The sequence below is a fragment of the Mobula birostris genome (assembly GCF_030028105.1).
Source record: "Mobula birostris isolate sMobBir1 chromosome 11 unlocalized genomic scaffold, sMobBir1.hap1 SUPER_11_unloc_1, whole genome shotgun sequence".
In the NCBI taxonomy this organism is placed as follows: Eukaryota; Metazoa; Chordata; class Chondrichthyes; order Myliobatiformes; family Myliobatidae; genus Mobula; species Mobula birostris.
The window spans coordinates 125465-151962 of record NW_027274037.1 but is presented as its reverse complement, the minus strand read 5'-3'; the positions used below and the strand labels follow the sequence as shown (position 1 = coordinate 151962).

Sequence of the window (26498 nt, the reverse complement as noted above, 5' to 3'; positions counted from 1 at the left end):
ACATCAAAATAAAGGCACAGAGGTGTGAATGGCTGCACTTCAGCCTTCGGCTTGGAGAGCACACCCATTGTTTCTCCTCAGGCACACCTGTAGCTGACATCTTCCTATTCCCAAGCTTGCCAGGAGGCTTTTCTGCCCGCGGACTTTGGCCACGTCCACAAACCTCGTAACCGGTCTTGAGCGGCGCACGTGGCCTCTGCCTTTGTCGCCCGGTGCAGTCCCATCCGCTCGCTCCCTCCCGGAGAGGGCAGAGCCTCCGAAGGAGACCGTTCAGCTGGATGCGCCAGCCAGCTGGGGCACGCAAAGCCGAGAGGCGCGCTCTCTTTGCCGAGTGCAGGGACGCCCTTGAAGGGCCGAGCGGCCTGCTCCCACTCCCCCTGCAGACTTTTGTGCAGACAGGACAGCGTGACCAGCCTCCCACGACCAGGAGAGCAGTGCAAGTTGAGCCAGCCTCTGAGACCGACCTGGGAGCCAGCCGAGGAAGCCGGCAGCCTTGACGTAGGCAGTGTGCCAGTGACGTAGGCGCCCGTAGGTACGGCCCCACTCCCAGATGATTGGTGGATCACTGGCAGCTTTACATAGCCTCTGACAAGTTGCACTCAGGACGGACCAGGTAGGCAACAGCTGTCCAGCACACCCACCGATCCCAGACAACCTAGGGGAGAGCTGCCAGCGGGCCAGGGCAGCAAGGTCTTTGCCAGGCCTCCTGCTTCAATCTAAACACCAGAGGCTAGGCAGGATGTAGCCGACTCAAGAGGCCGCCTGCATCGCTTCTCGGCCTTTTGGCTAAGATCAAGTGTAGTATCTGTTCTTATCAGTTGGTGAGATCTGGCGATGAGGCATTTTGCCAGATGAACTGGACAGTCTGCTCAGGGAACCACCCCACTGTGTCCATCACGTCCTTCTCCTGCAGTGCCTGCAGGACACTTCGTGCCGACCACTGCCTGATGGCCTTGTGGTCAAAGGCGTTCTCCTGGAAGAACTTTGCTACGTGGGATAGGTATGCCGGCAACGACCAGCTGACTGGGGCGTTGCGCGGGAGTGGGGCCAGACCCATCCTTCGCAGCCAGGGCGACAAGTAGAACCTGGGCACATAGTGGTACTTGGTGCCCACATACCTGGGCTCTACACACAACCTGATGCAGCCACATACGAAGCTGGCCATCAGGGTGAGGGCGACATTGGGGACGTTCTTGCCCCCGTTGTCCAGGGACTTGTGCATGGCGGTCCGTCTCACCCGCTCCATCTTGGATCCCCAGACGAATCTGAAGACAGCCCGGGTGATTTCCGAGCTGTAGGAGCGGGGGACGGGCCAGACCTGCGCCAAGTACAGCAGCCCTGAGAGCACCTCACACCTGATGACCAGGTTCTTGCCCGTTATCGACAGGGAGCGCCCTCCCCACAGTCCCAGTTTCTGTTTCACCTTGGCAGTCCGCTCCTGCCAGTTCTTGTTGCACGCCTCCGCCCCTCCGAACCAGATCCCCAACACCTTCACGTGGTCAGACCTGATGGTGAAGGGGACGCTGGATCGGTCGGGCCAGTTGCCAAAGAGCATGGCTTCGCTCTTCGTGCGGTTGACCCTGGCCCCCGACGCTAGCTCGAACTGTTCGCAGGTGCCAATCAACCTGCGAACTGACCTCGGATCAGAGCAGAAGACGGTGACGTCGTCCATGTACAGGGAGGTTTTCACTTGGGTCCCTCCACTGCCTGGCAGCGTCACCCCTCTTATGCCCTCATCCCTCCTGATGGCTTCCACAAAGGGTTCTATGCAGCAGACAAACAAGACAGGGGAGAGGGGGCAGCCCTGCCTGACTCCAGACCTGATGGGGAAGCTGTCTGTTTCCCACCCGTTGACCTGGACTGCACTACGGATGTCTGTGTAGAGCAGTCTGATCCAATTCCGGATTCCCTCCCCAAATCCCATTTTGGAGAGCACGTCCGCCATGTACGTGTGCGATATCCTGTCGAAGGCTTTCTCCTGGTCCAAGCTGACCAGGCAGGCGTCCACCCCCCTGTCCTGCACGTAGGCGATGGTGTCCCTCAGCAGCGCGAGGCTGTCTGAGATCTTCCTGCCCGGTACAGCACAGGTTTGGTCCGGGTGGATCACCTGTCCCAGAGCAGACTTGACCCTGTTGGAGAGGGGCCCTCCCAGTCAGAGCCCTCCTGTACGCCCGGAACGTCATCTCCGCACCCCACTGCCCACGGGAGGACTGCAGTGAGGAGGAGTCTGTGACCCACCTCTTTGCACACTGCCAGTTCGCAAAGAGGGTGTGGAGGAGGATGGACGGGCTAGTGTCACGTTTCATCCCCAGCAGCTGCGTGACAGAGGACTCTCTGATCTACGGGCTGTTCCCGGGGACGCACACGGAGACCAACATCCGGTGCTGCTGGCAGATCATCAACTCGGTGAAAGACGCTCTTTGGTCAGCCCGAAACTTGATCATCTACCAGCACATGGAGATGTCCGTGGGAGAATGCTGCCGACTGGCACACTCTCGGCTGCAGGAGTACGTGCTGAGGGACGCACTGAAACTCGGTGCAGCCACCGCAAGGGCCCGGTGGGGAAGGACCACAGTATAGGTTTCTCCACCCGTGGGAGTGGGAGGGGTCGGTGGGCGAGGAGTATACCCCTCAACAATGAGATGCAAAGCTGAACTACTGGAGTGCCACATGGGTGGCTATAAACACGGGTATTTTACTGAGTATAATGGAAACGTATGTAAAGGATGAAAAGTTATTGAATGGTTTACTGTATATATTTATTTTTGAATAAAGTATATTTTGAAATTAAAAAAAAAAAAAAAAATCTGTTCTTATCAGTTTAATATCTGATACGTCCCTTATCTGGGGACCATATATTAAATTGATTTTTGGAACAGGGAGATGGAATAGGGGCTTGCTCCGTCCACTCCACGCATCGACCCGGTATTGCAGTGCCTCTGGGAACGGTGCACTCCCCTTCTGGGGAATTTCAAAGTAGCAAAGAAAAGAAAAACGACGAAAGCTCCATCAGGCGGCGGCGGCGGCACAGCAGCACAGACAAGCATGCACGCACATGGAGAGAGAGGAGAGCTGCTTGCTCTACACCTCTCCTGTGTCTGTGTCTGTCTGTCGATACAGCTCACTCACTCACTCACTCACGCAATGTGCAGACAACTCAACAACAGCACGGGCATCATATCTGGGCCGTTTGGCTAAGATCAAGTGCACATCCGGGCTGCAACCAGATCAGGTGCTGCAGGCAAGGCAGCAACTTCATGAGAGATGCCCCTTGGCATTCATTCCTGAAGCAAACTGCTCAACCGGCGCACTCATTCTGATGCCTGCTCACTCGGCTGCTGCCTGCACCAAGCACAGAAGCAGAGTGAAGTGGAGCAGGCCGAAAGACCTTTTCTGTCCCGCCACACTCGCTCCACTTCTCAGGCTCAGGCTTCTCAGCTGCTCCTTGAAGCCAACGGAGGACGCGACGGACGGACGGACGGACGGATGGACGGGCGGGCGAAGGAAGGAAGGAAGGAAGGAAGGAAGGAAGGAAGGAAGGAACGAACGATATCGAGTCACTGGCTCTGCTGCAATTTCACCAGCAGCCAGCCAGCCTGTCGGACAGGCAGGCTCGTTCAAGTGTGCCAGCAGCCAGGGCACGCGGACGGGAGGGAGGAAGGAAGGAAGGGAGGGAGGCATCCGATGGAGCCCGGCTACAGAGCAACGGGGCGCCGCCGCCGCCGGCACAACAGGGCCCGGTGCTCCTGCACCCTGCATCCTCCCCGCCTGCACCAGACTGCCAAGACTGCTGCTCTCCTGCCCAGACAGACAGACCAGCTACAAGCATCACCACCTAGCCATAGCATCAGCAAAACTCTGCCTACCTGCCCTGCCCTGGCCTGGCCTGGCCTCCTGGCCTCCTCTGATGCGTCTGCCTGCCCCAGGCCCAAAGCCCCGCCCACCGTTCAAGGTAAGGCAGAGGCACAACCCCCCACTCCACCCACTCAGACCTCCCCAATATACATCGGCAGTGCAGTGCATCTCTAGCCTCGCTCAGAATCACGTCCCAAACCCCAAGATCACTCAAACGTCTCATGCTTACACCTACCTACTCGGCGTCCAGCTTTGGCGCACGTCTCCACAATTGCCACATCCGTCCACGTGCCCCTGCTTCACGCACGGCACTGTGCCTCCCTCCGGCAGGCATTTCGCCGATCCGTTTCCTGTTTCACAACCAAGGCATAATCAGTACCCCTTTCCTTCCACGGCGTGCACACGCGCCCACCCACTCCACCACTGAGCCATGCCGGCCAAAAACGCACCTGCAGAGCAGTGGGGCACAGGGCCGCCGTCAGCCCGCGACACATTTCCCTCCTGCCGTGCCCTCCCTCCTGTTTCTACATCCGTGCACCCACCCCGCTGCAAAACCAGTCAGTCTGCTCAGGCGTCAGCACAGAGGCATAATGAAGGGCCTCGGCCCTTCTCCCTTTACTGCCCTCTGTACAGCTTGGCAGATCCCTCAGCACTCCGTGTGCACGTGTGTCTGTGACTCTGTGTGTGTGTGTGTGTGTGTGAGAGAGAGAGATTGAGTGAGTGAGTGAGTGAGTGAGTGAGTGAGTGAGTGAGTGAGAGAGAGAGAGACAGACCCTGCCAGATCCCTCAGCATTCCATGTGTGTTTGTGTCGGTGGGTGAGAGAGACAGAGACAGAGACAGAGAGACAGACAGACACACACACACACACACACACACACACCCACCCACCTCCACACACCCCCGTGTGCACGTGTGTCTGTGACTCTGTGTGTGTGTGAGATTGAGTGAGAGAGAGAGACAGACCCTGCCAGATCCCTCAGCATTCCATGTGTGTTTGTGTCGGTGGGTGAGAGAGACAGAGACAGAGACAGACACAGAGAGACAGACACACACACACACACAAACACACACACACACCCACCCCCACACACCCCCGTGTGCACGTGTGTCTGTGACTCTGTGTGTGTGTGAGATTGAGTGAGTGAGAGAGAGAGACAGACCGACCCTGCCAGATCCCTCAGCATTCCATGTGTGTTTGTGTCGGTGGGTGAGAGAGACAGAGACAGACACAGAGAGACAGACAGACACACACACACACCCACCCACCCCCATCCACCCTGGTAAAAAAAGGTGGTGGGGGAGCAGGGGAGAAGACACCACTGTGTCCAATGATAGCCTGTGCAGACGCAAAGTCTACAGCTTCTGTGAGATGAAACAAACTCAAGCCACTCAACAATTGTAATTCCACACACATCAAAATAAAGGCACAGAGGTGTGAATGGCTGCACTTCAGCCTTCGGCTTGGAGAGCACACCCATTGTTTCTCCTCAGGCACACCTGTAGCTGACATCTTCCTATTCCCAAGCTTGCCAGGAGGCTTTTCTGCCCGCGGACTTTGGCCACGTCCACAAACCTCGTAACCGGTCTTGAGCGGCGCACGTGGCCTCTGCCTTTGTCGCCCGGTGCAGTCCCATCCGCTCGCTCCCTCCCGGAGAGGGCAGAGCCTCCGAAGGAGACCGTTCAGCTGGATGCGCCAGCCAGCTGGGGCACGCAAAGCCGAGAGGCGCGCTCTCTTTGCCGAGTGCAGGGACGCCCTTGAAGGGCCGAGCGGCCTGCTCCCACTCCCCCTGCAGACTTTTGTGCAGACAGGACAGCGTGACCAGCCTCCCACGACCAGGAGAGCAGTGCAAGTTGAGCCAGCCTCTGAGACCGACCTGGGAGCCAGCCGAGGAAGCCGGCAGCCTTGACGTAGGCAGTGTGCCAGTGACGTAGGCGCCCGTAGGTACGGCCCCACTCCCAGATGATTGGTGGATCACTGGCAGCTTTACATAGCCTCTGACAAGTTGCACTCAGGACGGACCAGGTAGGCAACAGCTGTCCAGCACACCCACCGATCCCAGACAACCTAGGGGAGAGCTGCCAGCGGGCCAGGGCAGCAAGGTCTTTGCCAGGCCTCCTGCTTCAATCTAAACACCAGAGGCTAGGCAGGATGTAGCCGACTCAAGAGGCCGCCTGCATCGCTTCTCGGCCTTTTGGCTAAGATCAAGTGTAGTATCTGTTCTTATCAGTTTAATATCTGATACGTCCCTTATCTGGGGACCATATATTAAATTGATTTTTGGAACAGGGAGATGGAATAGGGGCTTGCTCCGTCCACTCCACGCATCGACCCGGTATTGCAGTGCCTCTGGGAACGGTGCACTCCCCTTCTGGGGAATTTCAAAGTAGCAAAGAAAAGAAAAATGACGAAAGCTCCATCAGGCGGCGGCGGCGGCACAGCAGCACAGACAAGCATGCACGCACATGGAGAGAGAGGAGAGCTGCTTGCTCTACACCTCTCCTGTGTCTGTGTCTGTCTGTCGATACAGCTCACTCACTCACTCACTCACGCAATGTGCAGACAACTCAACAACAGCACGGGCATCATATCTGGGCCGTTTGGCTAAGATCAAGTGCACATCCGGGCTGCAACCAGATCAGGTGCTGCAGGCAAGGCAGCAACTTCATGAGAGATGCCCCTTGGCATTCATTCCTGAAGCAAACTGCTCAACCGGCGCACTCATTCTGATGCCTGCTCACTCGGCTGCTGCCTGCACCAAGCACAGAAGCAGAGTGAAGTGGAGCAGGCCGAAAGACCTTTTCTGTCCCGCCACACTCGCTCCACTTCTCAGGCTCAGGCTTCTCAGCTGCTCCTTGAAGCCAACGGAGGACGCGACGGACGGACGGACGGATGGACGGGCGGGCGAAGGAAGGAAGGAAGGAAGGAACGAAGGAAGGAAGGAAGGAACGAACGATATCGAGTCACTGGCTCTGCTGCAATTTCACCAGCAGCCAGCCAGCCTGTCGGACAGGCAGGCTCGTTCAAGTGTGCCAGCAGCCAGGGCACGCGGACGGGAGGGAGGAAGGAAGGAAGGGAGGGAGGCATCCGATGGAGCCCGGCTACAGAGCAACGGGGCGCCGCCGCCGCCGGCACAACAGGGCCCGGTGCTCCTGCACCCTGCATCCTCCCCGCCTGCACCAGACTGCCAAGACTGCTGCTCTCCTGCCCAGACAGACAGACCAGCTACAAGCATCACCACCTAGCCATAGCATCAGCAAAACTCTGCCTACCTGCCCTGCCCTGGCCTGGCCTGGCCTCCTGGCCTCCTCTGATGCGTCTGCCTGCCCCAGGCCCAAAGCCCCGCCCACCGTTCAAGGTAAGGCAGAGGCACAACCCCCCACTCCACCCACTCAGACCTCCCCAATATACATCGGCAGTGCAGTGCATCTCTAGCCTCGCTCAGAATCACGTCCCAAACCCCAAGATCACTCAAACGTCTCATGCTTACACCTACCTACTCGGCGTCCAGCTTTGGCGCACGTCTCCACAATTGCCACATCCGTCCACGTGCCCCTGCTTCACGCACGGCACTGTGCCTCCCTCCGGCAGGCATTTCGCCGATCCGTTTCCTGTTTCACAACCAAGGCATAATCAGTACCCCTTTCCTTCCACGGCGCGCACACGCGCCCACCCACTCCACCACTGAGCCATGCCGGCCAAAAACGCACCTGCAGAGCAGTGGGGCACAGGGCCGCCGTCAGCCCGCGACACATTTCCCTCCTGCCGTGCCCTCCCTCCTGTTTCTACATCCGTGCACCCACCCCGCTGCAAAACCAGTCAGTCTGCTCAGGCGTCAGCACAGAGGCATAATGAAGGGCCTCGGCCCTTCTCCCTTTACTGCCCTCTGTACAGCTTGGCAGATCCCTCAGCACTCCGTGTGCACGTGTGTCTGTGACTCTGTGTGTGTGTGTGTGTGTGAGAGAGAGAGATTGAGTGAGTGAGTGAGTGAGTGAGTGAGTGAGTGAGAGAGAGAGAGACAGACCCTGCCAGATCCCTCAGCATTCCATGTGTGTTTGTGTCGGTGGGTGAGAGAGACAGAGACAGAGACAGAGAGACAGACAGACACACACACACACACACACACACACACACCCACCTCCACACACCCCCGTGTGCACGTGTGTCTGTGACTCTGTGTGTGTGTGAGATTGAGTGAGAGAGAGAGACAGACCCTGCCAGATCCCTCAGCATTCCATGTGTGTTTGTGTCGGTGGGTGAGAGAGACAGAGACAGAGACAGACACAGAGAGACAGACACACACACACACACAAACACACACACACACCCACCCCCACACACCCCCGTGTGCACGTGTGTCTGTGACTCTGTGTGTGTGTGAGATTGAGTGAGTGAGAGAGAGAGACAGACCGACCCTGCCAGATCCCTCAGCATTCCATGTGTGTTTGTGTCGGTGGGTGAGAGAGACAGAGACAGACACAGAGAGACAGACAGACACACACACACACCCACCCACCCCCATCCACCCTGGTAAAAAAAGGTGGTGGGGGAGCAGGGGAGAAGACACCACTGTGTCCAATGATAGCCTGTGCAGACGCAAAGTCTACAGCTTCTGTGAGATGAAACAAACTCAAGCCACTCAACAATTGTAATTCCACACACATCAAAATAAAGGCACAGAGGTGTGAATGGCTGCACTTCAGCCTTCGGCTTGGAGAGCACACCCATTGTTTCTCCTCAGGCACACCTGTAGCTGACATCTTCCTATTCCCAAGCTTGCCAGGAGGCTTTTCTGCCCGCGGACTTTGGCCACGTCCACAAACCTCGTAACCGGTCTTGAGCGGCGCACGTGGCCTCTGCCTTTGTCGCCCGGTGCAGTCCCATCCGCTCGCTCCCTCCCGGAGAGGGCAGAGCCTCCGAAGGAGACCGTTCAGCTGGATGCGCCAGCCAGCTGGGGCACGCAAAGCCGAGAGGCGCGCTCTCTTTGCCGAGTGCAGGGACGCCCTTGAAGGGCCGAGCGGCCTGCTCCCACTCCCCCTGCAGACTTTTGTGCAGACAGGACAGCGTGACCAGCCTCCCACGACCAGGAGAGCAGTGCAAGTTGAGCCAGCCTCTGAGACCGACCTGGGAGCCAGCCGAGGAAGCCGGCAGCCTTGACGTAGGCAGTGTGCCAGTGACGTAGGCGCCCGTAGGTACGGCCCCACTCCCAGATGATTGGTGGATCACTGGCAGCTTTACATAGCCTCTGACAAGTTGCACTCAGGACGGACCAGGTAGGCAACAGCTGTCCAGCACACCCACCGATCCCAGACAACCTAGGGGAGAGCTGCCAGCGGGCCAGGGCAGCAAGGTCTTTGCCAGGCCTCCTGCTTCAATCTAAACACCAGAGGCTAGGCAGGATGTAGCCGACTCAAGAGGCCGCCTGCATCGCTTCTCGGCCTTTTGGCTAAGATCAAGTGTAGTATCTGTTCTTATCAGTTTAATATCTGATACGTCCCTTATCTGGGGACCATATATTAAATTGATTTTTGGAACAGGGAGATGGAATAGGGGCTTGCTCCGTCCACTCCACGCATCGACCCGGTATTGCAGTGCCTCTGGGAACGGTGCACTCCCCTTCTGGGGAATTTCAAAGTAGCAAAGAAAAGAAAAACGACGAAAGCTCCATCAGGCGGCGGCGGCGGCACAGCAGCACAGACAAGCATGCACGCACATGGAGAGAGAGGAGAGCTGCTTGCTCTACACCTCTCCTGTGTCTGTGTCTGTCTGTCGATACAGCTCACTCACTCACTCACTCACGCAATGTGCAGACAACTCAACAACAGCACGGGCATCATATCTGGGCCGTTTGGCTAAGATCAAGTGCACATCCGGGCTGCAACCAGATCAGGTGCTGCAGGCAAGGCAGCAACTTCATGAGAGATGCCCCTTGGCATTCATTCCTGAAGCAAACTGCTCAACCGGCGCACTCATTCTGATGCCTGCTCACTCGGCTGCTGCCTGCACCAAGCACAGAAGCAGAGTGAAGTGGAGCAGGCCGAAAGACCTTTTCTGTCCCGCCACACTCGCTCCACTTCTCAGGCTCAGGCTTCTCAGCTGCTCCTTGAAGCCAACGGAGGACGCGACGGACGGACGGACGGACGGATGGACGGGCGGGCGAAGGAAGGAAGGAAGGAAGGAAGGAAGGAAGGAAGGAAGGAAGGAACGAACGATATCGAGTCACTGGCTCTGCTGCAATTTCACCAGCAGCCAGCCAGCCTGTCGGACAGGCAGGCTCGTTCAAGTGTGCCAGCAGCCAGGGCACGCGGACGGGAGGGAGGAAGGAAGGAAGGGAGGGAGGCATCCGATGGAGCCCGGCTACAGAGCAACGGGGCGCCGCCGCCGCCGGCACAACAGGGCCCGGTGCTCCTGCACCCTGCATCCTCCCCGCCTGCACCAGACTGCCAAGACTGCTGCTCTCCTGCCCAGACAGACAGACCAGCTACAAGCATCACCACCTAGCCATAGCATCAGCAAAACTCTGCCTACCTGCCCTGCCCTGGCCTGGCCTGGCCTCCTGGCCTCCTCTGATGCGTCTGCCTGCCCCAGCCCCAAAGCCCCGCCCACCGTTCAAGGTAAGGCAGAGGCACAACCCCCCACTCCACCCACTCAGACCTCCCCAATATACATCGGCAGTGCAGTGCATCTCTAGCCTCGCTCAGAATCACGTCCCAAACCCCAAGATCACTCAAACGTCTCATGCTTACACCTACCTACTCGGCGTCCAGCTTTGGCGCACGTCTCCACAATTGCCACATCCGTCCACGTGCCCCTGCTTCACGCACGGCACTGTGCCTCCCTCCGGCAGGCATTTCGCCGATCCGTTTCCTGTTTCACAACCAAGGCATAATCAGTACCCCTTTCCTTCCACGGCGCGCACACGCGCCCACCCACTCCACCACTGAGCCATGCCGGCCAAAAACGCACCTGCAGAGCAGTGGGGCACAGGGCCGCCGTCAGCCCGCGACACATTTCCCTCCTGCCGTGCCCTCCCTCCTGTTTCTACATCCGTGCACCCACCCCGCTGCAAAACCAGTCAGTCTGCTCAGGCGTCAGCACAGAGGCATAATGAAGGGCCTCGGCCCTTCTCCCTTTACTGCCCTCTGTACAGCTTGGCAGATCCCTCAGCACTCCGTGTGCACGTGTGTCTGTGACTCTGTGTGTGTGTGTGTGTGTGTGAGAGAGAGAGATTGAGTGAGTGAGTGAGTGAGTGAGTGAGTGAGTGAGTGAGTGAGAGAGAGAGAGACAGACCCTGCCAGATCCCTCAGCATTCCATGTGTGTTTGTGTCGGTGGGTGAGAGAGACAGAGACAGAGACAGAGAGACAGACAGACACACACACACACACACACACACACCCACCCACCTCCACACACCCCCGTGTGCACGTGTGTCTGTGACTCTGTGTGTGTGTGAGATTGAGTGAGAGAGAGAGACAGACCCTGCCAGATCCCTCAGCATTCCATGTGTGTTTGTGTCGGTGGGTGAGAGAGACAGAGACAGAGACAGACACAGAGAGACAGACACACACACACACACAAACACACACACACACCCACCCCCACACACCCCCGTGTGCACGTGTGTCTGTGACTCTGTGTGTGTGTGAGATTGAGTGAGTGAGAGAGAGAGACAGACCGACCCTGCCAGATCCCTCAGCATTCCATGTGTGTTTGTGTCGGTGGGTGAGAGAGACAGAGACAGACACAGAGAGACAGACAGACACACACACACACCCACCCACCCCCATCCACCCTGGTAAAAAAAGGTGGTGGGGGAGCAGGGGAGAAGACACCACTGTGTCCAATGATAGCCTGTGCAGACGCAAAGTCTACAGCTTCTGTGAGATGAAACAAACTCAAGCCACTCAACAATTGTAATTCCACACACATCAAAATAAAGGCACAGAGGTGTGAATGGCTGCACTTCAGCCTTCGGCTTGGAGAGCACACCCATTGTTTCTCCTCAGGCACACCTGTAGCTGACATCTTCCTATTCCCAAGCTTGCCAGGAGGCTTTTCTGCCCGCGGACTTTGGCCACGTCCACAAACCTCGTAACCGGTCTTGAGCGGCGCACGTGGCCTCTGCCTTTGTCGCCCGGTGCAGTCCCATCCGCTCGCTCCCTCCCGGAGAGGGCAGAGCCTCCGAAGGAGACCGTTCAGCTGGATGCGCCAGCCAGCTGGGGCACGCAAAGCCGAGAGGCGCGCTCTCTTTGCCGAGTGCAGGGACGCCCTTGAAGGGCCGAGCGGCCTGCTCCCACTCCCCCTGCAGACTTTTGTGCAGACAGGACAGCGTGACCAGCCTCCCACGACCAGGAGAGCAGTGCAAGTTGAGCCAGCCTCTGAGACCGACCTGGGAGCCAGCCGAGGAAGCCGGCAGCCTTGACGTAGGCAGTGTGCCAGTGACGTAGGCGCCCGTAGGTACGGCCCCACTCCCAGATGATTGGTGGATCACTGGCAGCTTTACATAGCCTCTGACAAGTTGCACTCAGGACGGACCAGGTAGGCAACAGCTGTCCAGCACACCCACCGATCCCAGACAACCTAGGGGAGAGCTGCCAGCGGGCCAGGGCAGCAAGGTCTTTGCCAGGCCTCCTGCTTCAATCTAAACACCAGAGGCTAGGCAGGATGTAGCCGACTCAAGAGGCCGCCTGCATCGCTTCTCGGCCTTTTGGCTAAGATCAAGTGTAGTATCTGTTCTTATCAGTTTAATATCTGATACGTCCCTTATCTGGGGACCATATATTAAATTGATTTTTGGAACAGGGAGATGGAATAGGGGCTTGCTCCGTCCACTCCACGCATCGACCCGGTATTGCAGTGCCTCTGGGAACGGTGCACTCCCCTTCTGGGGAATTTCAAAGTAGCAAAGAAAAGAAAAACGACGAAAGCTCCATCAGGCGGCGGCGGCGGCACAGCAGCACAGACAAGCATGCACGCACATGGAGAGAGAGGAGAGCTGCTTGCTCTACACCTCTCCTGTGTCTGTGTCTGTCTGTCGATACAGCTCACTCACTCACTCACTCACGCAATGTGCAGACAACTCAACAACAGCACGGGCATCATATCTGGGCCGTTTGGCTAAGATCAAGTGCACATCCGGGCTGCAACCAGATCAGGTGCTGCAGGCAAGGCAGCAACTTCATGAGAGATGCCCCTTGGCATTCATTCCTGAAGCAAACTGCTCAACCGGCGCACTCATTCTGATGCCTGCTCACTCGGCTGCTGCCTGCACCAAGCACAGAAGCAGAGTGAAGTGGAGCAGGCCGAAAGACCTTTTCTGTCCCGCCACACTCGCTCCACTTCTCAGGCTCAGGCTTCTCAGCTGCTCCTTGAAGCCAACGGAGGACGCGACGGACGGACGGACGGACGGATGGACGGGCGGGCGAAGGAAGGAAGGAAGGAAGGAAGGAAGGAACGAACGATATCGAGTCACTGGCTCTGCTGCAATTTCACCAGCAGCCAGCCAGCCTGTCGGACAGGCAGGCTCGTTCAAGTGTGCCAGCAGCCAGGGCACGCGGACGGGAGGGAGGAAGGAAGGAAGGGAGGGAGGCATCCGATGGAGCCCGGCTACAGAGCAACGGGGCGCCGCCGCCGCCGGCACAACAGGGCCCGGTGCTCCTGCACCCTGCATCCTCCCCGCCTGCACCAGACTGCCAAGACTGCTGCTCTCCTGCCCAGACAGACAGACCAGCTACAAGCATCACCACCTAGCCATAGCATCAGCAAAACTCTGCCTACCTGCCCTGCCCTGGCCTGGCCTGGCCTCCTGGCCTCCTCTGATGCGTCTGCCTGCCCCAGCCCCAAAGCCCCGCCCACCGTTCAAGGTAAGGCAGAGGCACAACCCCCCACTCCACCCACTCAGACCTCCCCAATATACATCGGCAGTGCAGTGCATCTCTAGCCTCGCTCAGAATCACGTCCCAAACCCCAAGATCACTCAAACGTCTCATGCTTACACCTACCTACTCGGCGTCCAGCTTTGGCGCACGTCTCCACAATTGCCACATCCGTCCACGTGCCCCTGCTTCACGCACGGCACTGTGCCTCCCTCCGGCAGGCATTTCGCCGATCCGTTTCCTGTTTCACAACCAAGGCATAATCAGTACCCCTTTCCTTCCACGGCGCGCACACGCGCCCACCCACTCCACCACTGAGCCATGCCGGCCAAAAACGCACCTGCAGAGCAGTGGGGCACAGGGCCGCCGTCAGCCCGCGACACATTTCCCTCCTGCCGTGCCCTCCCTCCTGTTTCTACATCCGTGCACCCACCCCGCTGCAAAACCAGTCAGTCTGCTCAGGCGTCAGCACAGAGGCATAATGAAGGGCCTCGGCCCTTCTCCCTTTACTGCCCTCTGTACAGCTTGGCAGATCCCTCAGCACTCCGTGTGCACGTGTGTCTGTGACTCTGTGTGTGTGTGTGTGTGTGTGAGAGAGAGAGATTGAGTGAGTGAGTGAGTGAGTGAGTGAGTGAGTGAGTGAGTGAGAGAGAGAGAGACAGACCCTGCCAGATCCCTCAGCATTCCATGTGTGTTTGTGTCGGTGGGTGAGAGAGACAGAGACAGAGACAGAGAGACAGACAGACACACACACACACACACACACACACACCCACCCACCTCCACACACCCCCGTGTGCACGTGTGTCTGTGACTCTGTGTGTGTGTGAGATTGAGTGAGAGAGAGAGACAGACCCTGCCAGATCCCTCAGCATTCCATGTGTGTTTGTGTCGGTGGGTGAGAGAGACAGAGACAGAGACAGACACAGAGAGACAGACACACACACACACACAAACACACACACACACCCACCCCCACACACCCCCGTGTGCACGTGTGTCTGTGACTCTGTGTGTGTGTGAGATTGAGTGAGTGAGAGAGAGAGACAGACCGACCCTGCCAGATCCCTCAGCATTCCATGTGTGTTTGTGTCGGTGGGTGAGAGAGACAGAGACAGACACAGAGAGACAGACAGACACACACACACACCCACCCACCCCCATCCACCCTGGTAAAAAAAGGTGGTGGGGGAGCAGGGGAGAAGACACCACTGTGTCCAATGATAGCCTGTGCAGACGCAAAGTCTACAGCTTCTGTGAGATGAAACAAACTCAAGCCACTCAACAATTGTAATTCCACACACATCAAAATAAAGGCACAGAGGTGTGAATGGCTGCACTTCAGCCTTCGGCTTGGAGAGCACACCCATTGTTTCTCCTCAGGCACACCTGTAGCTGACATCTTCCTATTCCCAAGCTTGCCAGGAGGCTTTTCTGCCCGCGGACTTTGGCCACGTCCACAAACCTCGTAACCGGTCTTGAGCGGCGCACGTGGCCTCTGCCTTTGTCGCCCGGTGCAGTCCCATCCGCTCGCTCCCTCCCGGAGAGGGCAGAGCCTCCGAAGGAGACCGTTCAGCTGGATGCGCCAGCCAGCTGGGGCACGCAAAGCCGAGAGGCGCGCTCTCTTTGCCGAGTGCAGGGACGCCCTTGAAGGGCCGAGCGGCCTGCTCCCACTCCCCCTGCAGACTTTTGTGCAGACAGGACAGCGTGACCAGCCTCCCACGACCAGGAGAGCAGTGCAAGTTGAGCCAGCCTCTGAGACCGACCTGGGAGCCAGCCGAGGAAGCCGGCAGCCTTGACGTAGGCAGTGTGCCAGTGACGTAGGCGCCCGTAGGTACGGCCCCACTCCCAGATGATTGGTGGATCACTGGCAGCTTTACATAGCCTCTGACAAGTTGCACTCAGGACGGACCAGGTAGGCAACAGCTGTCCAGCACACCCACCGATCCCAGACAACCTAGGGGAGAGCTGCCAGCGGGCCAGGGCAGCAAGGTCTTTGCCAGGCCTCCTGCTTCAATCTAAACACCAGAGGCTAGGCAGGATGTAGCCGACTCAAGAGGCCGCCTGCATCGCTTCTCGGCCTTTTGGCTAAGATCAAGTGTAGTATCTGTTCTTATCAGTTTAATATCTGATACGTCCCTTATCTGGGGACCATATATTAAATTGATTTTTGGAACAGGGAGATGGAATAGGGGCTTGCTCCGTCCACTCCACGCATCGACCCGGTATTGCAGTGCCTCTGGGAACGGTGCACTCCCCTTCTGGGGAATTTCAAAGTAGCAAAGAAAAGAAAAACGACGAAAGCTCCATCAGGCGGCGGCGGCGGCACAGCAGCACAGACAAGCATGCACGCACATGGAGAGAGAGGAGAGCTGCTTGCTCTACACCTCTCCTGTGTCTGTGTCTGTCTGTCGATACAGCTCACTCACTCACTCACTCACGCAATGTGCAGACAACTCAACAACAGCACGGGCATCATATCTGGGCCGTTTGGCTAAGATCAAGTGCACATCCGGGCTGCAACCAGATCAGGTGCTGCAGGCAAGGCAGCAACTTCATGAGAGATGCCCCTTGGCATTCATTCCTGAAGCAAACTGCTCAACCGGCGCACTCATTCTGATGCCTGCTCACTCGGCTGCTGCCTGCACCAAGCACAGAAGCAGAGTGAAGTGGAGCAGGCCGAAAGACCTTTTCTGTCCCGCCACACTCGCTCCACTTCTCAGGCTCAGGCTTCTCAGCTGCTCCTTGAAGCCAACGGAGGACGCGACGGACGGACGGACGGATGGACGGGCGGGCGAAGGAAGGAAGGAAGGAAGGAACGAAGGAAGGAAGGAAGGAACGAACGATATCGAGTCACTGGCTCTGCTGCAATTTCACCAGCAGCCAGCCAGCCTGTCGGACAGGCAGGCTCGTTCAAGTGTGCCAGCAGCCAGGGCACGCGGACGGGAGGGAGGAAGGAAGGAAGGGAGGGAGGCATCCGATGGAGCCCGGCTACAGAGCAACGGGGCGCCGCCGCCGCCGGCACAACAGGGCCCGGTGCTCCTGCACCCTGCATCCTCCCCGCCTGCACCAGACTGCCAAGACTGCTGCTCTCCTGCCCAGACAGACAGACCAGCTACAAGCATCACCACCTAGCCATAGCATCAGCAAAACTCTGCCTACCTGCCCTGCCCTGGCCTGGCCTGGCCTCCTGGCCTCCTCTGATGCGTCTGCCTGCCCCAGGCCCAAAGCCCCGCCCACCGTTCAAGGTAAGGCAGAGGCACAACCCCCCACTCCACCCACTCAGACCTCCCCAATATACATCGGCAGTGCAGTGCATCTCTAGCCTCGCTCAGAATCACGTCCCAAACCCCAAGATCACTCAAACGTCTCATGCTTACACCTACCTACTCGGCGTCCAGCTTTGGCGCACGTCTCCACAATTGCCACATCCGTCCACGTGCCCCTGCTTCACGCACGGCACTGTGCCTCCCTCCGGCAGGCATTTCGCCGATCCGTTTCCTGTTTCACAACCAAGGCATAATCAGTACCCCTTTCCTTCCACGGCGCGCACACGCGCCCACCCACTCCACCACTGAGCCATGCCGGCCAAAAACGCACCTGCAGAGCAGTGGGGCACAGGGCCGCCGTCAGCCCGCGACACATTTCCCTCCTGCCGTGCCCTCCCTCCTGTTTCTACATCCGTGCACCCACCCCGCTGCAAAACCAGTCAGTCTGCTCAGGCGTCAGCACAGAGGCATAATGAAGGGCCTCGGCCCTTCTCCCTTTACTGCCCTCTGTACAGCTTGGCAGATCCCTCAGCACTCCGTGTGCACGTGTGTCTGTGACTCTGTGTGTGTGTGTGTGTGTGAGAGAGAGAGATTGAGTGAGTGAGTGAGTGAGTGAGTGAGTGAGTGAGAGAGAGAGAGACAGACCCTGCCAGATCCCTCAGCATTCCATGTGTGTTTGTGTCGGTGGGTGAGAGAGACAGAGACAGAGACAGAGAGACAGACAGACACACACACACACACACACACACACACACACACACACACACCCACCTCCACACACCCCCGTGTGCACGTGTGTCTGTGACTCTGTGTGTGTGTGAGATTGAGTGAGAGAGAGAGACAGACCCTGCCAGATCCCTCAGCATTCCATGTGTGTTTGTGTCGGTGGGTGAGAGAGACAGAGACAGAGACAGACACAGAGAGACAGACACACACACACACACAAACACACACACACACCCACCCCCACACACCCCCGTGTGCACGTGTGTCTGTGACTCTGTGTGTGTGTGAGATTGAGTGAGTGAGAGAGAGAGACAGACCGACCCTGCCAGATCCCTCAGCATTCCATGTGTGTTTGTGTCGGTGGGTGAGAGAGACAGAGACAGACACAGAGAGACAGACAGACACACACACACACCCACCCACCCCCATCCACCCTGGTAAAAAAAGGTGGTGGGGGAGCAGGGGAGAAGACACCACTGTGTCCAATGATAGCCTGTGCAGACGCAAAGTCTACAGCTTCTGTGAGATGAAACAAACTCAAGCCACTCAACAATTGTAATTCCACACACATCAAAATAAAGGCACAGAGGTGTGAATGGCTGCACTTCAGCCTTCGGCTTGGAGAGCACACCCATTGTTTCTCCTCAGGCACACCTGTAGCTGACATCTTCCTATTCCCAAGCTTGCCAGGAGGCTTTTCTGCCCGCGGACTTTGGCCACGTCCACAAACCTCGTAACCGGTCTTGAGCGGCGCACGTGGCCTCTGCCTTTGTCGCCCGGTGCAGTCCCATCCGCTCGCTCCCTCCCGGAGAGGGCAGAGCCTCCGAAGGAGACCGTTCAGCTGGATGCGCCAGCCAGCTGGGGCACGCAAAGCCGAGAGGCGCGCTCTCTTTGCCGAGTGCAGGGACGCCCTTGAAGGGCCGAGCGGCCTGCTCCCACTCCCCCTGCAGACTTTTGTGCAGACAGGACAGCGTGACCAGCCTCCCACGACCAGGAGAGCAGTGCAAGTTGAGCCAGCCTCTGAGACCGACCTGGGAGCCAGCCGAGGAAGCCGGCAGCCTTGACGTAGGCAGTGTGCCAGTGACGTAGGCGCCCGTAGGTACGGCCCCACTCCCAGATGATTGGTGGATCACTGGCAGCTTTACATAGCCTCTGACAAGTTGCACTCAGGACGGACCAGGTAGGCAACAGCTGTCCAGCACACCCACCGATCCCAGACAACCTAGGGGAGAGCTGCCAGCGGGCCAGGGCAGCAAGGTCTTTGCCAGGCCTCCTGCTTCAATCTAAACACCAGAGGCTAGGCAGGATGTAGCCGACTCAAGAGGCCGCCTGCATCGCTTCTCGGCCTTTTGGCTAAGATCAAGTGTAGTATCTGTTCTTATCAGTTTAATATCTGATACGTCCCTTATCTGGGGACCATATATTAAATTGATTTTTGGAACAGGGAGATGGAATAGGGGCTTGCTCCGTCCACTCCACGCATCGACCCGGTATTGCAGTGCCTCTGGGAACGGTGCACTCCCCTTCTGGGGAATTTCAAAGTAGCAAAGAAAAGAAAAACGACGAAAGCTCCATCAGGCGGCGGCGGCGGCACAGCAGCACAGACAAGCATGCATGCACATGGAGAGAGAGGAGAGCTGCTTGCTCTACACCTCTCCTGTGTCTGTGTCTGTCTGTCGATACAGCTCACTCACTCACTCACTCACGCAATGTGCAGACAACTCAACAACAGCACGGGCATCATATCTGGGCCGTTTGGCTAAGATCAAGTGCACATCCGGGCTGCAACCAGATCAGGTGCTGCAGGCAAGGCAGCAACTTCATGAGAGATGCCCCTTGGCATTCATTCCTGAAGCAAACTGCTCAACCGGCGCACTCATTCTGATGCCTGCTCACTCGGCTGCTGCCTGCACCAAGCACAGAAGCAGAGTGAAGTGGAGCAGGCCGAAAGACCTTTTCTGTCCCGCCACACTCGCTCCACTTCTCAGGCTCAGGCTTCTCAGCTGCTCCTTGAAGCCAACGGAGGACGCGACGGACGGACGGACGGACGGATGGACGGGCGGGCGAAGGAAGGAAGGAAGGAAGGAAGGAAGGAAGGAAGGAAGGAACGAACGATATCGAGTCACTGGCTCTGCTGCAATTTCACCAGCAGCCAGCCAGCCTGTCGGACAGGCAGGCTCGTTCAAGTGTGCCAGCAGCCAGGGCACGCGGACGGGAGGGAGGAAGGAAGGAAGGGAGGGAGGCATCCGATGGAGCCCGGCTACAGAGCAACGGGGCGCCGCCGCCGCCGGCACAACAGGGCCCGGTGCTCCTGCACCCTGCATCCTCCCCGCCTGCACCAGACTGCCAAGACTGCTGCTCTCCTGCCCAGACAGACAGACCAGCTACAAGCATCACCACCTAGCCATAGCATCAGCAAAACTCTGCCTACCTGCCCTGCCCTGGCCTGGCCTGGCCTCCTGGCCTCCTCTGATGCGTCTGCCTGCCCCAGGCCCAAAGCCCCGCCCACCGTTCAAGGTAAGGCAGAGGCACAACCCCCCACTCCACCCACTCAGACCTCCCCAATATACATCGGCAGTGCAGTGCATCTCTAGCCTCGCTCAGAATCACGTCCCAAACCCCAAGATCACTCAAACGTCTCATGCTTACACCTACCTACTCGGCGTCCAGCTTTGGCGCACGTCTCCACAATTGCCACATCCGTCCACGTGCCCCTGCTTCACGCACGGCACTGTGCCTCCCTCCGGCAGGCATTTCGCCGATCCGTTTCCTGTTTCACAACCAAGGCATAATCAGTACCCCTTTCCTTCCACGGCGCGCACACGCGCCCACCCACTCCACCACTGAGCCATGCCGGCCAAAAACGCACCTGCAGAGCAGTGGGGCACAGGGCCGCCGTCAGCCCGCGACACATTTCCCTCCTGCCGTGCCCTCCCTCCTGTTTCTACATCCGTGCACCCACCCCGCTGCAAAACCAGTCAGTCTGCTCAGGCGTCAGCACAGAGGCATAATGAAGGGCCTCGGCCCTTCTCCCTTTACTGCCCTCTGTACAGCTTGGCAGATCCCTCAGCACTCCGTGTGCACGTGTGTCTGTGACTCTGTGTGTGTGTGTGTGTGTGTGAGAGAGAGAGATTGAGTGAGTGAGTGAGTGAGTGAGTGAGTGAGTGAGTGAGAGAGAGAGAGACAGACCCTGCCAGATCCCTCAGCATTCCATGTGTGTTTGTGTCGGTGGGTGAGAGAGACAGAGACAGAGACAGAGAGACAGACAGACACACACACACACACACACACACACCCACCCACCTCCACACACCCCCGTGTGCACGTGTGTCTGTGACTCTGTGTGTGTGTGAGATTGAGTGAGAGAGAGAGACAGACCCTGCCAGATCCCTCAGCATTCCATGTGTGTTTGTGTCGGTGGGTGAGAGAGACAGAGACAGAGACAGACACAGAGAGACAGACACACACACACACACAAACACACACACACACCCACCCCCACACACCCCCGTGTGCACGTGTGTCTGTGACTCTGTGTGTGTGTGAGATTGAGTGAGTGAGAGAGAGAGACAGACCGACCCTGCCAGATCCCTCAGCATTCCATGTGTGTTTGTGTCGGTGGGTGAGAGAGACAGAGACAGACACAGAGAGACAGACAGACACACACACACACCCACCCACCCCCATCCACCCTGGTAAAAAAAGGTGGTGGGGGAGCAGGGGAGAAGACACCACTGTGTCCAATGATAGCCTGTGCAGACGCAAAGTCTACAGCTTCTGTGAGATGAAACAAACTCAAGCCACTCAACAATTGTAATTCCACACACATCAAAATAAAGGCACAGAGGTGTGAATGGCTGCACTTCAGCCTTCGGCTTGGAGAGCACACCCATTGTTTCTCCTCAGGCACACCTGTAGCTGACATCTTCCTATTCCCAAGCTTGCCAGGAGGCTTTTCTGCCCGCGGACTTTGGCCACGTCCACAAACCTCGTAACCGGTCTTGAGCGGCGCACGTGGCCTCTGCCTTTGTCGCCCGGTGCAGTCCCATCCGCTCGCTCCCTCCCGGAGAGGGCAGAGCCTCCGAAGGAGACCGTTCAGCTGGATGCGCCAGCCAGCTGGGGCACGCAAAGCCGAGAGGCGCGCTCTCTTTGCCGAGTGCAGGGACGCCCTTGAAGGGCCGAGCGGCCTGCTCCCACTCCCCCTGCAGACTTTTGTGCAGACAGGACAGCGTGACCAGCCTCCCACGACCAGGAGAGCAGTGCAAGTTGAGCCAGCCTCTGAGACCGACCTGGGAGCCAGCCGAGGAAGCCGGCAGCCTTGACGTAGGCAGTGTGCCAGTGACGTAGGCGCCCGTAGGTACGGCCCCACTCCCAGATGATTGGTGGATCACTGGCAGCTTTACATAGCCTCTGACAAGTTGCACTCAGGACGGACCAGGTAGGCAACAGCTGTCCAGCACACCCACCGATCCCAGACAACCTAGGGGAGAGCTGCCAGCGGGCCAGGGCAGCAAGGTCTTTGCCAGGCCTCCTGCTTCAATCTAAACACCAGAGGCTAGGCAGGATGTAGCCGACTCAAGAGGCCGCCTGCATCGCTTCTCGGCCTTTTGGCTAAGATCAAGTGTAGTATCTGACGAAAAGGCCACAGAATCCACAGCCTCCCACAACTTCCTGTCGTCTATCACGCAGGTCTTAGACGACGGCAAGCGGGAGAGTCTGGATCGGCCACTGACCCTGGACGAGCTGACAGGCTCCATCCGTTCCTTCGGGTCGGGTAAGACTCCCGGAAGCGACGGCTTACCGGCCGAGTTGTACTCGGCTCTGTGGAACTGGATGGGCCCAGACCTGCTGGAAGTGTACAACGCTATGCTTCTGGCCGGCAGTATGTCTGAGTCCATGAGGAAGGGCATCATCACCCTCATCTACAAGCAGAAGGGGGAAAGGGAGGACATCAGGAATTGGAGACCCATCTCTCTCCTGAATGTGGACTACAAGATCCTGTCCAAGGCTATCGCCAACAGGGTCAAGTCTGCTCTGGGACAGGTGATCCACCCGGACCAAACCTGTGCTGTACCGGGCAGGAAGATCTCAGACAGCCTCGCGCTGCTGAGGGACACCATCGCCTACGTGCAGGACAGGGGGGTGGACGCCTGCCTGGTCAGCTTGGACCAGGAGAAAGCCTTCGACAGGATATCGCACACGTACATGGCGGACGTGCTCTCCAAAATGGGATTTGGGGAGGGAATCCGGAATTGGATCAGACTGCTCTACACAGACATCCGTAGTGCAGTCCAGGTCAACGGGTGGGAAACAGACAGCTTCCCCATCAGGTCTGGAGTCAGGCAGGGCTGCCCCCTCTCCCCTGTCTTGTTTGTCTGCTGCATAGAACCCTTTGTGGAAGCCATCAGGAGGGATGAGGGCATAAGAGGGGTGACGCTGCCAGGCAGTGGAGGGACCCAAGTGAAAACCTCCCTGTACATGGACGACGTCACCGTCTTCTGCTCTGATCCGAGGTCAGTTCGCAGGTTGATTGGCACCTGCGAACAGTTCGAGCTAGCGTCGGGGGCCAGGGTCAACCGCACGAAGAGCGAAGCCATGCTCTTTGGCAACTGGCCCGACCGATCCAGCGTCCCCTTCACCATCAGGTCTGACCACGTGAAGGTGTTGGGGATCTGGTTCGGAGGGGCTGAGGCGTGCAACAAGAACTGGCAGGAGCGGACTGCCAAGGTGAAACAGAAACTGGGACTGTGGGGAGGGCGCTCCCTGTCGATAACGGGCAAGAACCTGGTCATCAGGTGTGAGGTGCTCTCAGGGCTGCTGTACTTGGCGCAGGTCTGGCCCGTCCCCCGCTCCTACAGCTCGGAAATCACCCGGGCTGTCTTCAGATTCGTCTGGGGATCCAAGATGGAGCGGGTGAGACGGACCGCCATGCACAAGTCCCTGGACAACGGGGGCAAGAACGTCCCCAATGTCGCCCTCACCCTGATGGCCAGCTTCGTATGTGGCTGCATCAGGTTGTGTGTAGAGCCCAGGTATGTGGGCACCAAGTACCACTATGTGCCCAGGTTCTACTTGTCGCCCTGGCTGCGAAGGATGGGTCTGGCCCCACTCCCGCGCAACGCCCCAGTCAGCTGGTCGTTGCCGGCATACCTATCCCACGTAGCAAAGTTCTTCCAGGAGAACGCCTTTGACCACAAGGCCATCAGGCAGTGGTCGGCACGAAGTGTCCTGCAGGCACTGCAGGAGAAGGACGTGATGGACACAGTGGGGTGGTTCCCTGAGCAGACTGTCCAGTTCATCTGGCAAAATGCCTCATCGCCAGATCTCACCAACAGGCACCAAGACCTCGCCTGGCTGGCGGTGAGAGGGGCCCTCCCAGTCAGAGCCCTCCTGTACGCCCGGAACGTCGTCTCCGCACCCCACTGCCCACGGGAGGACTGCAGTGAGGAGGAGTCTGTGACCCACCTCTTTGCACACTGCCAGTTCGCAAAGAGGGTGTGGAGGAGGATGGACGGGCTAGTGTCACGTTTCATCCCCAGCAGCTGCGTGACAGAGGACTCTCTGATCTACGGGCTGTTCCCGGGGACGCACACGGAGACCAACATCCGGTGCTGCTGGCAGATCATCAACTCGGTGAAAGACGCTCTTTGGTCAGCCCGAAACTTGATCATCTACCAGCACATGGAGATGTCCGTGGGAGAATGCTGCCGACTGGCACACTCTCGGCTGCAGGAGTACGTGCTGAGGGACGCACTGAAACTTGGTGCAGCCACCGCAAGGGCCCGGTGGGGAAGGACCACAGTATAGGTTTCTCCACCCGTGGGAGTGGGAGGGGTCGGTGGGCGAGGAGTATACCCCTCAACAATGAGATGCTAAGCTGAACTACTGGAGTGCCACGTGGGTGGCTATAAACACGGGTATTTTACTGAGTATAATGGAAACGTATGTAAAGGATGAAAAGTTATTGAATGGTTTATTGTATATATTTATTTTTGAATAAAGTATATTTTGAAATAAAAAAAAAAAAAAAAAAAATCTGTTCTTATCAGTTTAATATCTGATACGTCCCTTATCTGGGGACCATATATTAAATTGATTTTTGGAACAGGGAGATGGAATAGGGGCTTGCTCCGTCCACTCCACGCATCGACCCGGTATTGCAGTGCCTCTGGGAACGGTGCACTCCCCTTCTGGGGAATTTCAAAGTAGCAAAGAAAAGAAAAACGACGAAAGCTCCATCAGGCGGCGGCGGCGGCACAGCAGCACAGACAAGCATGCACGCACATGGAGAGAGAGGAGAGCTGCTTGCTCTACACCTCTCCTGTGTCTGTGTCTGTCTGTCGATACAGCTCACTCACTCACTCACTCACGCAATGTGCAGACAACTCAACAACAGCACGGGCATCATATCTGGGCCGTTTGGCTAAGATCAAGTGCACATCCGGGCTGCAACCAGATCAGGTGCTGCAGGCAAGGCAGCAACTTCATGAGAGATGCCCCTTGGCATTCATTCCTGAAGCAAACTGCTCAACCGGCGCACTCATTCTGATGCCTGCTCACTCGGCTGCTGCCTGCACCAAGCACAGAAGCAGAGTGAAGTGGAGCAGGCCGAAAGACCTTTTCTGTCCCGCCACACTCGCTCCACTTCTCAGGCTCAGGCTTCTCAGCTGCTCCTTGAAGCCAACGGAGGACGCGACGGACGGACGGACGGACGGATGGACGGGCGGGCGAAGGAAGGAAGGAAGGAAGGAAGGAAGGAAGGAAGGAAGGAAGGAACGAACGATATCGAGTCACTGGCTCTGCTGCAATTTCACCAGCAGCCAGCCAGCCTGTCGGACAGGCAGGCTCGTTCAAGTGTGCCAGCAGCCAGGGCACGCGGACGGGAGGGAGGAAGGAAGGAAGGGAGGGAGGCATCCGATGGAGCCCGGCTACAGAGCAACGGGGCGCCGCCGCCGCCGGCACAACAGGGCCCGGTGCTCCTGCACCCTGCATCCTCCCCGCCTGCACCAGACTGCCAAGACTGCTGCTCTCCTGCCCAGACAGACAGACCAGCTACAAGCATCACCACCTAGCCATAGCATCAGCAAAACTCTGCCTACCTGCCCTGCCCTGGCCTGGCCTGGCCTCCTGGCCTCCTCTGATGCGTCTGCCTGCCCCAGGCCCAAAGCCCCGCCCACCGTTCAAGGTAAGGCAGAGGCACAACCCCCCACTCCACCCACTCAGACCTCCCCAATATACATCGGCAGTGCAGTGCATCTCTAGCCTCGCTCAGAATCACGTCCCAAACCCCAAGATCACTCAAACGTCTCATGCTTACACCTACCTACTCGGCGTCCAGCTTTGGCGCACGTCTCCACAATTGCCACATCCGTCCACGTGCCCCTGCTTCACGCACGGCACTGTGCCTCCCTCCGGCAGGCATTTCGCCGATCCGTTTCCTGTTTCACAACCAAGGCATAATCAGTACCCCTTTCCTTCCACGGCGCGCACACGCGCCCACCCACTCCACCACTGAGCCATGCCGGCCAAAAACGCACCTGCAGAGCAGTGGGGCACAGGGCCGCCGTCAGCCCGCGACACATTTCCCTCCTGCCGTGCCCTCCCTCCTGTTTCTACATCCGTGCACCCACCCCGCTGCAAAACCAGTCAGTCTGCTCAGGCGTCAGCACAGAGGCATAATGAAGGGCCTCGGCCCTTCTCCCTTTACTGCCCTCTGTACAGCTTGGCAGATCCCTCAGCACTCCGTGTGCACGTGTGTCTGTGACTCTGTGTG

General features: G+C 57.9%; 6 non-coding genes and 3 pseudogenes across 6 annotated transcripts; all 9 read left to right on the top strand.

The window, feature by feature from the left end:
* Positions 1–766: 766 nt before the first annotated feature.
* On the top strand, positions 767–886 carry LOC140192099 (U2 spliceosomal RNA; annotated as a pseudogene).
* Positions 887–2776: 1890 nt separating this feature from the next.
* LOC140192084 (U2 spliceosomal RNA) lies at positions 2777–2959 on the top strand. The gene has a single exon (XR_011884059.1). It is a non-coding gene; the product is annotated as a U2 spliceosomal RNA (small nuclear RNA).
* Positions 2960–6032: 3073 nt separating this feature from the next.
* Positions 6033–6223, top strand: LOC140192133 (U2 spliceosomal RNA). Its single transcript, XR_011884088.1, has one exon. It is a non-coding gene; the product is annotated as a U2 spliceosomal RNA (small nuclear RNA).
* Positions 6224–9280: 3057 nt separating this feature from the next.
* LOC140192131 (U2 spliceosomal RNA) lies at positions 9281–9471 on the top strand. The gene has a single exon (XR_011884086.1). It is a non-coding gene; the product is annotated as a U2 spliceosomal RNA (small nuclear RNA).
* Positions 9472–12546: 3075 nt separating this feature from the next.
* LOC140192130 (U2 spliceosomal RNA) lies at positions 12547–12737 on the top strand. The gene has a single exon (XR_011884085.1). It is a non-coding gene; the product is annotated as a U2 spliceosomal RNA (small nuclear RNA).
* A 3061-nt stretch (positions 12738–15798) lies between these two features.
* Positions 15799–15989, top strand: LOC140192129 (U2 spliceosomal RNA). Its single transcript, XR_011884084.1, has one exon. It is a non-coding gene; the product is annotated as a U2 spliceosomal RNA (small nuclear RNA).
* Positions 15990–19058: 3069 nt separating this feature from the next.
* Positions 19059–19249, top strand: LOC140192128 (U2 spliceosomal RNA). The gene has a single exon (XR_011884083.1). It is a non-coding gene; the product is annotated as a U2 spliceosomal RNA (small nuclear RNA).
* A 3067-nt stretch (positions 19250–22316) lies between these two features.
* LOC140192109 (U2 spliceosomal RNA) lies at positions 22317–22398 on the top strand (annotated as a pseudogene).
* Positions 22399–24707: 2309 nt separating this feature from the next.
* Positions 24708–24913, top strand: LOC140192091 (U2 spliceosomal RNA; annotated as a pseudogene).
* Positions 24914–26498: the final 1585 nt, after the last annotated feature.